Source organism: Acinonyx jubatus, chromosome B3 (genome assembly GCF_027475565.1).
Source record: "Acinonyx jubatus isolate Ajub_Pintada_27869175 chromosome B3, VMU_Ajub_asm_v1.0, whole genome shotgun sequence".
In the NCBI taxonomy this organism is placed as follows: domain Eukaryota; kingdom Metazoa; phylum Chordata; class Mammalia; order Carnivora; family Felidae; genus Acinonyx; species Acinonyx jubatus.
In genome coordinates, this window is record NC_069386.1 from 17826114 (window position 1) to 17841077 (window position 14964).

Here is a 14964-nt window from a genome sequence, read left to right on the forward strand (position 1 = left end):
GTTTTAGTGGACTGTATATGAACCCAGCTTTTTAACCTTACTTAGCATTGAGGTGGGAATTGTGCATTATCCTAGTTGAGAGGATAGTCTGGCCTTTCTCTTATCTTTGCATTTTTTGTCATATTAAATTCAAGTGCTTGCCTGTTTTCAAGGTAGTGCGTAATTGTGTTCTGCCCATCTGTCCACCCTACACTCTGCTTTGCTCTTTTTGTTGATACCTACTCATGTTTGTGTCATCTTTCCTTAGTTCCTCTAATTGGAATAGTCCCTGGTTTCCTGCTTAGAATCACTTTCTTAAATGCTTCCTTCTGTGAAGTTTTACTGACTTAAAGATTTTTCTTGTGACTTAGTATCTATTTGTTCATAAATCTGTTTTTTTAGGGCCTAAGTAATTTTTTCCCCAGTTCTAGTATCAGATATTAAATGATACCAGTGTCTGGCTCCTCCCCCCCATAATGTTTTTGCAATTCATCCATGTTTGTGTGTATGAGTAGTTTGAGTAGTTTGTTTTTAGAGTTGCCTAGCATTTCATTATATGTCTAGACCAGTTTCTCCATTCATCTTGCTTGGACACTCCAAGTTTGGAGCTATAATGAATAAAGCTACTCTTGCATTTGAGTACAAGCCTTTGTGTAGACATATGTTTCCATTTTTCTTGGATAAATACCAAAGAAATGAAATTTCTGGGTCACATGATAAGTGTATGTTTTACCTTATAAGAAACTGTGAAACTGTTTTCCAAAGTAATACGATTTTACAGTTCACCAGCAATGAGAGTTGCAGTTTCTCCATATCTTCAACACTTTGCATTGTCAGCTTTTTCTTTTTTTTAAATTTTTTTTAATGTTTATTTCTGAGACAGAGCATGAGTGGGGGAGGGGCAGAGAGAGAGGGAGACACAGAATCATAAGCAGGCTCCAGGCTCCAAGCTGTCAGCACAGAGCCCGACATGGGGCTCAGACTCACAGACTGTAAGATCATGACCTGAGCCAAAGTCGGTCGCTCAACCAACTGACCCACCCTGGCACCCCTGCATTGTCAGTTTTTTTAAGTTTAGCCGTTTTAGTGGGTATATACTGGCATTTTATAGTTTTGTTTTGCATTTCTTTGATGAGTAAAGATATTAAACATTTGTCATTTGCTTACTGGGTATTCATTTGTTTTCTTTGGTGAATGTTCAAGTCTTTTGCCCATTTTTTTAAAGTTTATTTTGAGAGAGAGAGACAGAGAGTGGAGGAGGAGCAGAGAGAGGGAGAGACAGAATCCCAGACAGGCTCTGCGCTGTTAGCACAGAGCCTGTCATGGGGCTCAAACTCACAAACCAGGAGATCATGAGCTGAGTCAAGATCAAGAGTCAGATGCTTAACCAACTGAGCCACCCAGGTGCCCCGTGCCCATTTTTAACTGGGTTGTTTGTCTTCTAATGACGGAACCATAAGAGATTTTTATACATTCTAGATAGAAGTCTTTTTCTTATTTTCATTATTTTACTTTGACTAGTTTCTTTGAGTATGTGGCTTGATTTTTATCTCCTTAATATTGTCTTTCAAAGAGAACAAGGTTTTAATTTTGATAAAGTACTGCTTGTCGACCTTCTAAAATTGTCAATTTTGCCTTTTTGTGGTATGTCTGATAAATCTTTGCTTTACATGGGGCAGTAATATTTTTTTGTCTTGTGTTTACTTCTGGAGGTTTTATAGTTTCGTTTTTACACATAGGTCTGTGATCCATTTTGAATTAATTTTAGTGAGTGGTAATAATTTTAGTGAGGTAATATCAAGATTCATTAATTTGTTCTGGTACCATTTGTTGATAAGGCTTTTTCATTTTAATTACCTTAGTGCCTTTGTTGACTATCAAATGACCATATGTGTGTGTATTTACTTCTTCACTCTATTCCTTTGATTTAGGGGTGTGTGTGTGTGTGTGTGTGTGTGTGTGTTAACATCGTGCTGTATCTTCCAACTTTTGTTTGTTTTCAAAATTGTTTTAGTTATAATTTTTTTTAAATGTTTATTTTTGAGAGAGACAGAGACAGAGCACCAGCGGGAGAGGGGCAAAGAGAGAGGGAGACACAGAATCTGAAGCAGAGCTCCAGGCTCTGAGGTGTCAGCAAAGTGCCCGATGCGGGGCTCGAACTCACAAACCACGAGATTGTGACTGGAGCCGAAACTGGACACTTAACCCACTAAGCCACCCAGGCTCCCCTGTATTATAAATTTTTAATTGTGAATTTCTGCAAGAACACTTGCTGGGATTTTGATTGGGATTGTTTTGAATTTGTAAATCAATTTGCAGAGAAGCAGTATCATAGTAATATTAAGTGTATGGATCTGTGAACATGATCCTTTTTTTTTTTTTTTTTTATGTCTTCCTTAATTTCTCTCAGTGTTTTTTAGTATTCAGGATAATAGTCTTGCACATATGTTGTTAAATTTGTCTTTAAATATTTCATACCCCTGATGCTCAGATGAATGGTATTTTTATTTTTATGTATTAAAACATTTTTTTAAATGTTTATTTATTTTTGAGAGAGAGGGAGAGACAGAGCATGAGTGGGGAGGAGCAGAGAGAGTGAGGGAGACAAAGAATCCAAAGCAGGCTCCAGGCTCTGAGCTGTCAGCACCGAGCCCGATGTGGGACTCGAACCCAAGAGCCCTGAGATCATGACCTGACCCCAAGTTGGACACTTAACTGACTGAGCCACCCAGGCACCCTTGAATAGTATTTTTAAAAAGTGTAACTGTGCATTTGTCATTATTGGTATATAGAAATTTGATTTAAAAACTAAAGATCTAAGGCTGGCACAGTTGGTAGAGCATGTAACTCAGTTTCATGGTTGTAAGTTCAAGCCTCATGTCGGGCATGGAGCCTACTTTAAAAAAAATACATTACAATCTTTATATAAAAAATATTGATCTTATATCCTATACCCTTGCAAAACCCATTTTTACTTCCAGCCACTTTATTGTAGGTTTTTTGGGATTTCCTATGTATGTGTCATATCATATGTGAGTAGAAGCTGTTTTCTTTCTTTCCTTTCCAATCTAGATCCTTTTTTTTCTCCCTGTTGTATTGTAGTTATTGAGACCTTTAGTAAAATGGTAGAAATAGTGAGCGTGTGCATCCTTTGTTTATAATCATACAGGAAAAAAAAATCAGTCCTTTATCATTAGCTGTAGTTTTTTGTAGATGACTTTCATTAGGTTGAAGAAGATTCCTTCAGTCCTAGTTTGTTGAGAGGTGTTCCCCTCTACTGCCCCACAAATGGGTATTTAATCATGCACAGATATTTTTTCTACCTCTTGAAATTAATCACTTTTTCTTTTTTAATATGTTAATACAGTAAGTTACCAATGTAACTAAACCAACCTTGCATTCCTAAGACAAACCCCATTTATATTGATATTTAACTTTGTATATATTGCTGGATATGACCTGCTTATATTTTATTAATAATATTTGCATCTTATATAAACAAGTGATAATTAGTATGTATTTTCTTTGCCTTGCCTTGCTGTGGTGTCAGGATTATTCTGGCCTTATTAAATATGTTAGAATGTGTTTCTTTTTCCTCTGTTTCCTAAAAGAGTTTGTGTAAGACTGATATTGTAGATGTTTAAGGAATTCACTAAGGAAGCCATCTGGGTCTGGAATTTTCTTTGTGGGAAGCCTTTTGATTTTGAATTAAAATTTCTGAATTGGAGGATTATTCAGGCTTTCTTTTTGTGTCTTTTGATAATGTGCATGTTTCAAGGAATTTCATTTATTTCATTTAACTTGTCTAACTTATTGGCAAAAAATTGTATTTACTACAAACTTAATGTGCATTTAATGTTTGAAATATCTGTAGTAATGTATTCTCTTTCAGTTCTAATGTTAGTAATTTGTGTCTTCTTTCTTCTTTTCTGGACCAGCCTAGCTAGGGGTTCTTTTCAAAGAACGAACTTTTGGTTTCTTATTTATTTATTTATTTTTGTCATCCATTTCACCAATTGCTACTTTTATTATTTCTTTACCTCTGCTTTTAGTTTAATGTTCTTTTTCTCTACCTTCTTAAGGTGGAACTAATTTAAAACACCAATGTTAAACCTTGATTCTTTTCAAACGTAAATACTTAAAAGATATAAATTTCCAAGCATCCTTAGCTCCACCCTATGTAATTAGGTATGTGTTTTTATTATCATTAGTTCCATGTGTTTTTAAATTTTCGTCATGAGTTCTTTAACCTATGGGTTATTTAGAAATGTGTTAATTTACAAATAACTGGGGAATTTTCCAATGTAGTTTTATTACTGGTCATTGATTCTTTTGTGGTCTGAAAACACTTTCTGGGGAATGCGTCTCTGCTTGCTGGATGAGATGCCGCTCCATTCATGAATCCTTTAATAAAGCAAATCAGATCTTCAAAAAGAAAACCTTTCAGTGTGATTTCAGCTCTAATAAATTTATTATGTGTCTTGTTTTATGGTACAGCATAAATTCTCTCTTATTGACTATACCAAGAGACATGAACAACTCCACTGGTTCATAGTGTTGTTCAGGTTTTATATATCTTTACTGATTTTCTCTCTGCTTGTTTTACTAATTGTGAGAGACTGTTGAATTTCTAGCTATAATTATAATTTTATATATTTCTCCTTTTAATTTTGTCAGTGTTTCACATGTTTTGAAACTCTATTGACTGAATAAACATTTAGGATTACTTTGTATTTCTGATAAATTGACACATTAAGCATTATGATGTATGTCCCTTTATAGCTGGTAAGATACCTTCTCTTGTGACCTGCTTTGTCTGTTATTAATACAGGTATTCCACCTTTCTTGTGATTAATGTTTGTATGGTATATCCGTTCGTATTTTATGTTTGATCTATCTATATCATATTTAAAGTGGGGTACATCTCTTTATCCAATATGACAGTCTCTGCTTCCAGTGTAGTGTCATAGTCTCTACCTGTTAATTGGGACATTTAGATCATACATATTTAGTATCATTATTCACACAGTTGGATTTAAGTCTATTATTTTGTTATGTATTTTTTTAATTTTTTCTGTTTTGTGTTTTCCTTTTTTTGGATTGCTTATTTTTTAGCATTTCATTTTACCTCTTTCTTGGCTTATTAGTTTTATTAGTTTCTTTTTTAGTAGTTGCTTTAGGGTTTTACAGCTTGCATCTTGAACTTATCACTTTATGAATTATGAAAGATCCTTAGTACAGTGTACTTTCAGTTTTTTCCCTCTCATTCTTTGTGCTATTTTTGTCATTTTATTCTACAGGTTATTGTATGCTACTGCCACTTTTGCTTTACACAATCAAATATCTTTTTAAAAATTAAAGATAAGAAAATAGATGGTAAACATTTCACATTTTTGTTCTTCCTTTGTGTAGAAGTTTCTATTTCTATTTTATTTTATTTTAATTTAATTTTTTAAAGTTTGTTTATACTGAGAGAGAGCTAGCAGGGGAGGGGCAGAGAAAGGAAAGGGGGAATCCCAGGCAGGCTCTGTGTTCAAATCCACAAACCATGAGATCATCACCTGAGCTGAAACCAAAGAGTTGGATGCTTAACTGACTGAACCACCCAGGCACCCTCTGCTGTTTCTTTTTTAATTAATAAAGTTATTTCTTAGAACAGAAAAACTGAGCTGAAAGTACAGAGTTCCCATATACTTTCCTCTTTCCCTTCCCCTATTCTCCCTTTTGCTTTGGCCCCCAGTGTCCCCTGTTAGTAACAGTTTGCACTGGTGTGATAAATTTGTTACAGTTTGTGAGTGGGTATTGGTACATTTAAAAAAATTTTTTTTATTATTTTTTTTTACATTTATTTCTGAGAGACAGAGACAGAGCATGAGCAGGGGAGGGGCAGAGATAGAGGGAGACACAGAGTCTGAAGCAGGCTCCAGCCCTGATGTGTCAGCACAGAGCCTGATGCGGGGCTCGAACCCATGAGATCCGTGAGATCATGACCTGAGCTGAAGCCGGATGCTTAACCGACTGAGCCACCCAGGTGCCCCTGGTACATTTTTATTAAGTGAGTTAATAGCTTACATTAGGGTTCCCTCTCTTGTACAATTCTGTTATCCTTTTTCTTCCTGAAGAATTTTCAGTCTTCTTGTAGTGCATACCTGCTGGTGACACATTCTCAGCTTTTGTTTGTCTGAAAATGTCTTTATTTGCCCTTTGTGAAGCATATTACTGCTTTGTATAGATTTTGATTTGCAGGTTTTTTTTTTCTTTGTAGCACTTCAAAGGCTTTTTTTCTTTGTTTTAAACTTGTTTGTATTGTTTTTGACAAAGAGCCTGGTAATTCTTATCTTTGTTCCTCTGTTTGTAATGTGTCTTTCCCCCACTTTGGCTGCTTTTAAGATTTTGTCTATATTACTGGAATTCAGCAGTTTGGTTATTATATGAATTGGTGTGATTTTTCTTGTGCTTAACCTGTTTTTTGTTCACTGAGTCTCTTGAATATGGGTTTAGTTTTTGTCAAATTTGGAAATTCTTTGGTCCTTATTTCTTCAGATATTTTTTCTGGGGCAGAGAGAGAGGGAGACAGAATCGGAAGCAGGCTCCAGGTTCTGAGCCATCAGCCCAGAGCCCGACGCGGGGCTTGAACTCACGGACCGCGAGATCGTGACCCGGGCTGAAGTCAGACACTTAATCGACTGAGCCACCCAGGTGCTCCTATCCAGTTGGTTTTTTTATTTGAGATACTACATTTCTCATATTTAAACATTTATTGATTCTTTAAAAAATAGTTTTTTTCTTCAAATCCTTTCATACATATCTATCTATCTTTCTTTCCTTCTTTCTTTTCTTTTCTTTTCTTTTCTTTTCTTTTCTTTTCTTTTCTTTTCTTTTCTTTTCTTTTCTTTTCTTTCTTTTTCTTTCTTTCTCTCTTTCTTGTTTTATTTATTTTTGAGAGATAGAGTGTGAGCAGGGGAAGGGCAGAGAGAGACAGAAACACATAATCTGAAGCAGGCTCCAGGCTCTGAGCTGTCAGCACAGAGCCTGACTGGAACTCACAAGCTGAGAGATCGCGGCCTGAGCTGAAGTCGGATGCTTAACCGACTGAGCCACCCAGAGCCCCATAAACATAATATTTTAAAGTTTATGTCTTCAAAGATTTAATCTCTTTTGTTCCTGGGTCTGTTTCTTCTGTCACATTTTCCCCCTAGTATGTGTCGTGCATTTCTCCATTTTCTTATGTTTAGTAAGTTTTGATTGACTCTTGGACATTCATCATACTGTTGTCTGGATTTGTTGATTTCCCCTGGAGAGATTTTAATTTTGTTTTGGCAGGGTGTTACATTTCTTGTAGATCTGTTTGAACCTTTTGAGGCTGTTTTTAAGCTTTGTTCTGGCAGGTCTAGTGTAGCCTTTGCTCTAGAAGTAGTTTAGTACAGCTACTAAGTGATAATTGTGCTTCAATTTCTACTGATTGCCCCAGGTTTCAGTGAGGTTTTTCTCCCTTTTTGGTTGAAACTTACACATCCCCCAGTCTTATGTAATCTTTGAGAACTTTTGAGCCTGCCTGATCATTATTCCTTGCCTGACCTTGTAGAGTTTCACTTTACCATGCACAGGTTTTTATTCAACAAAAACTGCATTGTGGAGTATATGGTAGCATTTAGCCACATTGTGGCTATTGAGCGCTTGAATTGTGGTTAGTTCCAATTTAAATATGCTGTAAGTGTAAAACACACTGTCAAGAACTTATGGGAAAAAAAAGAATGTAAAATATCTTTTTATATCAGTTGTATCCTGAGATGATAATATTTTGAGCACATTGGGTTAAATGAATTGTGTTAAAATTAGTTTTACCTGCTTCATTTTACTTTTTTTTTTTAAGTTTATTTATTTTGAGAGAGAGAGAGGGAGGGAGGGAGAAAGAAGCCTAAGCAGGCTCTGTGCTGTCAGCACAGGGCCCAATGTGGGGCTCGAACCCATGAACTGTGAGATCATGACTTGAGCTGAAATCAAGAGTTGGGTGACTGAGCCAACCAGGTGCCCCCCTCATTTTACTTTTAAAATGTATGTACTAGACAATTTAAAATTACATTTTAGGTTCATGTTGTTTCTTTTGGGCAGAGCTGCTCTAGAAACTCCTCTACAGATTTCAGGAGTGCTTTCTGTTCTTAAACTCCATCCTCCCTGCTACTGTGCCTTTCAAATTCCCATTACTTCAGTCTTCCGAAATTTCGATGTCTATTTCTTTTACTGAGTCCACGATATTATACTTGGCTTCCCATTCCTGCAGAGCCCTCCTGACACCTTGCATACAGTTATTTGAGGGGACACTTTTTCTTTTCTCAGGTATCACAGTGCTCAGCTGCTTGGTGTCCAGTTTTATGTATCTGATCAGCTTCTAGTTGAGTTTATTGGGAGAGCATGTCTGGTACTTAGTTACTACATCATGGCTGGTACTGAAAATCTTTTTAAGGCGTGAATAGTTTGATGCCCATGTGTGAGAGCTGACCCTCACTTGAATTAAAAACGCCAGTGATGCCGAACCTAAGTTTTCATTACAAAATGAAATTAATATTTGAGCAAATATGCAGTACTTATTGTGTTTACAGACTGTTATATATATATTTATTTGTACTTTATAGATAAATAGATAGATGTAGATAAGTTTTTTGTCGTGTTTCATTTTTCTCTTCATCGGGATTGATTTTAAAGCTGTTTGTTTTCATATAGAAACCTCTTTTTTTTTTAATGTTTATATATTTTTGAAAGAGAGAAAGAGAGGCAGAGGTGAGTGGGGAGGGGCAGAGAGGGAGGGAGATACAGAATCTGAAGCAGGCTCCAGGCTCTGAGCTGTCAGCACCAAGCGCGATGTGGGGCTCCAACTCACGAACCATGAGATCATGACCTGAGCCGAAGTCGGATGCTTAACCGACTGAGCCACCCAGGCTCCCCAAAACCTCTTATCTTAGACACTCATTATGCTCAGATCAGAGGTATCCAGTGAAATTTTGATAACTTCAAACATAAAGCCATAATTTTCTTCATAATTATATTTTTTTAAATCAAGACTAGAGGAGATGCTTAGGAATTTAGGTCCTTAAGATTTGAAACTAGGAATGTTAATACCATGTCTTATAGCACTTTGGTTTCATTTTGCTTTCTAATTTATTGGCATTCACTGATTAAGCATTTAATTAACAAGCTAATATAGCAAGAGATAGGCATTAGGGAGCAAATTATCTTGGGTCATTCAGGTCTTCAGTTATTACCAGCAGTTGTAGTAGGTGTTACCTGTTTGCTTCATAAAATGTAGTAGAGATATTTGAGAAGAGGAATTTGAATCTCAGTCATTTCATTTAACTCTTCTTGTTAATATGGGAAATTGGAAGTTGATAATGACTTGTGCCATAGCACAAATTACGATATTTGACATTTAACTATTACTAAAATGATAGTGTCTTCAAAGGTTTCATTTGTTTCAGAGTACTTCTTTAAAGTTTTTTTCTTTTTTTTTTTTATGACCTATCCATGTGATTTTTGTGATACTGTCTTAAGTTTTAGTTCTGGTAATTATCATATGGAAATATAAGTCTTACTTTAAAAGTTATTGAGAAATTATCAGTATATATTATTCTTGTTTATGCAAGCACCCACCTGTATTTGTCAGGGTACCTGTCATATATAGGTATTGATGTACTGAAGCTGCTCAAATATATCCATCCTCTGACATTGAGATTTGCTTTTCTGTCTTTTGAATCCATTGCTGTATACAGGATGCATTTATTTTTGTCATGTATTTAATTCATTTAACAAAAGCATGAACTGGGTTCAGCTGTTTAAAAGCATGCCTGGATTCAAATCCCAGCGACACCATTTGACTAACTTAGCTATGTGACCTTGGCAGGTACCTTCTTAGTATTTCAGTTTCCTTTTTTAAAAATTATTTTATTATTTTTTTATGTTTATTTTTGAGAGAGAGTGTGTGCAAGCGAGGGATGGGCAGAGAGAGAAGTAGACACAGAATCTGAAGCAGGCTTCAGGTTCTGAGCCGTCAGCACAGACTCCAACGTGGGGCTAGAACCCATGAACCATGAGATCATGACCTGAGCCGAAGTCGAAGCTTAACTGATTGAGCCACCCAGGCACTCCTATTTCAATTTCCTTTTAAGGATAATAGATTATTGTTGGCTTTACCTCTGTTATACATTAAAGCAGTTAGGATACTGATTAGTATATGGTAAATACTCAAATGTTGCTGCTGCTGCTGTTGCAGTTGCTTTTATTATCATCACCCCATTAGGTCTTCCCTGGATACCTTTTCTGAAATTTTAATCCCTTCCCTATGATCTTACTTAATTCCTTGCTCTATTTTTTCTTTTCAAGGACTTTCTACTAACCTGTTGTATACAATAATCTATACCTCATTCACTGTGTATTGTAGTTCTTCCCCAGTAGAATGTAAGCTCCATGAGGCCAGGCATAGATATAGGGACTTATCCCTATCACCTAGAAAAGTGCCTGGAATATATTGGATGCTCAGTAAATATTTTCTGAATAGATTATATTGAATTGTATTCTAGTTATTGACTAGATATTGGAGATACAAAAATGAATGAAGTTCCTTCTCTAAAAAAGGCATAGAGTATAATAGAAGAGACTGATACAGAACTAATTATAATAATTTTGCCCCCTGGAAGTGATGTTGATGGTAAGGGTATTCTTGAGGTTGCTATCACAGAAGATGCCATTAAACTGGGAAAGATTTGTTTTAGAGACAGGGGAAGATTTTTTCCAGCAGAGGTAAAAACTTGAACAGAATTACAGAGCTTGACATTTTGGGCAGTGGCTTGTAGTCCAGGTTAACAAATGTGTTGGTTAATTAGAAGTGGAGGGAGCTAGGAGGTTGGTTGGAACCAGATTTGGGAGCGATAGCATTTGGAGGTACAGGTTATCTGGCTCTTGTCTGGACAGAAGCAATGAGATTTGGAGTTCAGTATATGAAATTTAATGATAACTGAATGTAGCACTAGCATTTTAGTTCTGGTTTTATTTTGAGGGTAAGAGTGCGTTTCATTATAGATTATAGTAAAAGAACTTGATTTTTGGAATATTTTCTTTAAGAAACTATTTGAGAACTGTACAAAACTCAAATCATTAATAATGGTTCATTTATAGAATTGAGAGTGAATTTTTGATACAAGAAAATATACCAGAATATATCAAATTTGTGTTTAGCAATTTGACAGTAAATAACCAATTAAACCTTAGTTCCTTCTGTGACACATAAAGCTAGTGTTAAAATACATTTAAAAATGTTTAGTTTTGTTTAGATCGAGAATTCATGAAAAATAGTTTCATTTTGGATTTTTGGATTATAGAAGTTGGTTGGTGATGAAACTGTATTTAAGGAGGTTTTTTCTACATTTCAGTGTAATTGAATAAAAGCTGAAATGGCTTTTTAAAGCAAGCTCCTTTTAACCTTGCAAAAAAAAAAAAGTCTGTATGTGTGTTTTAAAGTTCAAGCCTTTAATACTTAATTCATCAATACAAAAAGAATATTTGGCACTTTGTGTTTTTCCCCGGCTCTAGAGGAGGTGTTCATTTCAAATAGAAACAAAATTGCAGTATCATAATAATTAATATTGCTGAATCAGATTCAAAAAACTGGTGTTTCTGTGGATAAATTACTGTTTTTATTTGATGTAACAGATTTATTTGGGGGTTGGTAGAAGTACCCAGTCATGGAATTCTAAGTTACTGGATTAGCATCGTAATTGATCCTGGCCAGTCTGGGTGAGGAAGGCGGGTGGGTGCTTTTACCATCTTTCCCTTTTTTACTTAACTGCCTTCCTACTATTCCAAGCAAACTGGATTATTTCTTATGCACTAATCCAGTAGTTAGTATTGACCAGTGTTCCTTTTTTATTTCAAAAAAATTTTTTTTTTAACGTTTATTTATTTTTGAGACAGAGAGAGACAGAGCATGAACAACGGGGGAGGGTCAGAGAGAGGGAGACACAGAATCTGAAACAGGCTCCAGGCTCTGAGCTGTCAGCACAGAGCCCAGTGCAGGGCTTGAATTCACAGACCGTGAGATCATGACCTGAGCCGAAGTCGGCCGCTTAACTGACTGAGCCACCCAGGCGCCCCCAGTGTTCCTTTTTAAAATGTGAATTATTGACAGTGATGAGTTTAATGTTCATTTTGGGTATTTCATGTTCATTATGTTCATTCCATCGTTCCCTTTAAAAGATAGTGAAAGCTACAAGTATACACATTGTATTTGAATACAAACATATTTTATGGCAATGCAAGTCACTGACCCTTTGATAATTTTCTAAATGAGAACATAATACAATGACTACTTTCAGCTCTTTTAGCAAAACATATATTCAGTAAATATAGTAAGTATAAGCATATAAATATAAGCAAGTAAATATAAAGCATATCAAATTAAGTGGAGGATAGGAAAATGGGACCTAGGAAGCCAATTTGTGAATCTAGCAGTACATAGAATATTACTGAACATTTAAGTAATACTTCTTGAAAAAAATGGGTTAGTGACATTAGAAATTCTCAATTGGCCAGCATTATGTTTTTATTAGACAAATGCAACAAATTACTTTTAATAAATTATTTTTCTATTATTCAGCATGTATTTGTGGTGCTATCTGCCAGACATATAGTGTTGAGAGTTGGAATTTATAATGATGAAATGTATATTTAATTCTTTTTTAGAATTAACACTAACCCATCTCATATTTTTTTCTTTATTAAGGAATTGCCTTTTGTGAAAAAGAAACAAAGAAGAGTTGTCTGCAAGGATCATATTAAGTGCACTTTTTTCCTGATACATCATTTCTAGTAAGACATTTTCATTTTTCTATGTTATGAAGTAAATAATGGAATTTTTTCTTTTTTTAAAATCAGACTGTCTTGTGAGCTTTGAATTGCAGTCTTTTTGGAGTTTATTTTGAGGTTTATTGTAGATGAATTAAGGAAATTTGTAAAGTCTACTTGGAGTTTATTGTATTATACAGTGACAGTTTCTCATATATTTTTTCTGGTATTGCCAAGATAACCCCATACTTTTTCATCTTACCTACTTCATCTTCCATATCAATTACCTTTACTTAAAAAAAGAAAAATTCTGTCGTTCCAATTTTAGTATATGTGCTGCCAAAGCAAGCACAAAAGAAAAAAATTCTAAAGTAAGTAGTCCATATTTACTGTGACAATAACTAGGAGAAAGGGAGGGTTTGAGGACATGAGTTAGACATTAGCTGAGAAAGATATTCAGATGAAAGACGAAGCGAGCAAATCTAGCCATATTTCTTGAAATTCCTTGGGAAGGATGAAAGAAAAAAACTAAGCAGAGGTAGGAGATTTTTTTTTTAACGCAGGCTTCTGTTTGTTACTTTGAATTTGTCACCTTAAACATTTTTTTTTTAATTTTTATTTTTTAGAGAGGGAGAGAGATAGTGGGAGCAGGAGAGAGGGGCAGAGGAAGAGAGGAATCCCAAGCAGGCTCCGTGTTCACTGTGGAGCACGACTTGGGGCTCTATCACATGATGCTGAGATCATGACCTGAGCCAAAACGAAGTCACTGAGCCACCCAGGCACCCCTGCCACCTTAAATCATAGGCCCATATTTGCAAAGCCCTGGAGTTGGCTATTTCACTTTTAAAAACTTGGAGTGGTCTTTGTTAATGGTTCCGGTATGTTACATCTGTAGTTTTTGTGTTTTAAGTCAACATTAACATTTTATAAAGTATATATTTTTTTTATTTTTTCACACTTATTCATTTTAGAGAGACAGAGAGTGAGCAGGGAGGGGAGGGTCAGAGAGAGAGGGAGACACAGAATCTGAAGCAGGCTTCAGGCTCCGAGCTATCAGCACAGAGCCTGATGCGGGGCTGGAACTCACTGACCGCGAGATCATGACCTGAGCCAAAGTCAGATGCCCAACCAACTGAGCCACCCAGGCAGCCCAACATTAACATTTTAAATATTAGATATCGTTGATTATGCCTGATGATTATGTCAATAAAAACTTCAGGGGGGTAGTACTTAACATTTTTTTTTTGTACTTGTTTTAAGAAATAATTTTGCTATTTAAAGTGTAAATTTTTTTGAGTATTAAGTGATGTAAAAAACTTTTATGAACTTGCAAAATGAAAATGAGTTCTTTGTTAAAGTACTTTACTCTGATACTAGTTTCTTATGGTTATATATTTTTCTTGTAAATCTTGACTGAGGAGAGGTTTTTAATGCTATCTTTCAGTAGGGGGAACTGGGAGAAAAGGCATTATTTTTTCAGTTGAATCAAAGTATCCTTCTTAGTCCAGAACTTGGACACACACAGGCAGAATGGGAATAGTGTAGTCTAATTCATATTTTTAAATATAATCTTTTTTAGTTTTCTGAAAATCTTTGAATATTGGTTTTTTCTCTTTTTCACCTTATTTACATTTCTTTTGTCCACTAACTGCTCAAAATTCTGTGATTTGAGTTACAGCACTATAGGAATTTAGCCGTTCTGATTGATGCCTATAATTAAGAACTTTGCACCTTCTGTGAACCTCAGGGATGGCTGTGGGCATAACTTAAGCTGTTGTATTTTGGGGCTCTATCACATGTATTTTGGGTCCTGTTTAAGCTTTAGGGAATCCTTTATGATGCTTCCTCCACTAGGCTTTATGGATGTATACAGTTTTTTATTCTTCATGGCAGGCTTTTATGGCTCTGAAGGTTGTGCTTGAATTAATAACTACTTGCTTAGGAGTACCTAAGATTCTGAGTACCTAGATGGGAGATGTTCCTTCCTTTTGAATAATTCATATGCTGACTGAAGGGCTTCAGATCAGGGATTTTCCCTATAGTTCTGCCCTAATTTGGAGTAGAAATTGGAGAGGTTGGCACAGAGATTGGGCGAAATTTTTTCTAACTCTCTTCCTTTCCCTCATGTATTTGAACTGTTTTGGGTTCTTACAT

General features: G+C 35.6%; 1 protein-coding gene across 7 annotated transcripts in view; it reads left to right on the forward strand.

Moving 5' to 3' along the window:
* MEF2A (myocyte enhancer factor 2A) overlaps positions 1-14964 on the forward strand; it is a 162193-nt gene that overhangs the window by 21593 nt on the left and 125636 nt on the right. For 6 of the 7 annotated variants that reach the window (XM_053223622.1, XM_053223624.1, XM_027067947.2 and 3 more), the window contains exon 2: positions 12749-12834. The exons of the other annotated variant lie outside the window; for it this stretch is intronic. The gene's annotated coding sequence lies outside the window, so the exon portion shown is untranslated. The remainder of the gene's footprint in view (positions 1-12748; positions 12835-14964) is intronic. 7 annotated transcript variants of the gene reach the window in all.